The following is a 954-nucleotide window of genomic DNA, read 5'->3' as shown; positions in this document are numbered from 1 at the left end:
ACCTTGCCATTGTTGATGCTGTGGTTGTGCGTGCCACCCCTCCCTTCTGAAGAGCCGTGGGTTGTACTGGATGTACGTCCACCTACCCTGAGCTGTACCTTCAGAGGAGTCCTTGGTCTCTCTCTTCTCTGTTCCTACTTGGAAGCCTGGTGCCAGGGCACTGGCGAGACCCGCTCAGGTTTTTTAGAGGAAGCTTGAGACACCTTGCCAGGAGCAACTGTTTTCCTCACAGCTCCTAATCTGGCCCTCTCTTGCTGTGACAGAGGGAAGAGAGGGGAAGAGAAACATTCAGGAAGTGAAGTTCATGGAACAGGCCTTGACAAGGAGCCACGGGCCACCTGAAAGCGCCCCAAGCCCCACTCAGTGGCCTTGGTGACTGGAGGCCTTGGGCCGACATTGCTTCTCTGTCTGAGAAAGTCTGTATCTGGCCTGTTCATAGCTTCCGTCTTCCTCTCTCAGCAAGAGCCTCTGAGAGCTTGGTTTTCCTTGGAGACATCAGGACACATGACCACCTTTTCACTCTAGGGTGAATTTTTGTTTGTTTTTAGTTTCTTGGTTTGTCGTCGTTTTGGTTTTTCCTGGAATTCACTCTGTAGACCAGGCTGGCCTCAAACTCAGAGATCTGCCTGCTTCTGCCTCCCGAGTGCTGGGAGTGCACCACCACTGCCCTGGTGCAGCCGAATCCTTTAAGGAGCTACCGAAACGCTTGTTTGCCTCAGTGAGAGTCTGAGAATCACAGCACAATTTCCACAGCCAACCTTATAGCTTCTACACGTGCTGGGCTTGGGTAGACCCTCCTCATCGCCGGTGATGATGACCGGCTTTCTGGGCAGCCACTGGCCCTGTCTGACTCTAATCTGTAACTGCCACAGTTTCCGTGGAAGGGGAACAAGCTCTCCTTCGCTTCTTGCCCTCACAGTTAGACCCTTGAGTTGCAGCAGGGGTCACCCATAG

Source organism: Rattus rattus, chromosome 9, assembly GCF_011064425.1.
Source record: "Rattus rattus isolate New Zealand chromosome 9, Rrattus_CSIRO_v1, whole genome shotgun sequence".
In the NCBI taxonomy this organism is placed as follows: Eukaryota; Metazoa; Chordata; class Mammalia; order Rodentia; family Muridae; genus Rattus; species Rattus rattus.
This window is presented reverse-complemented; position numbering follows the sequence as displayed.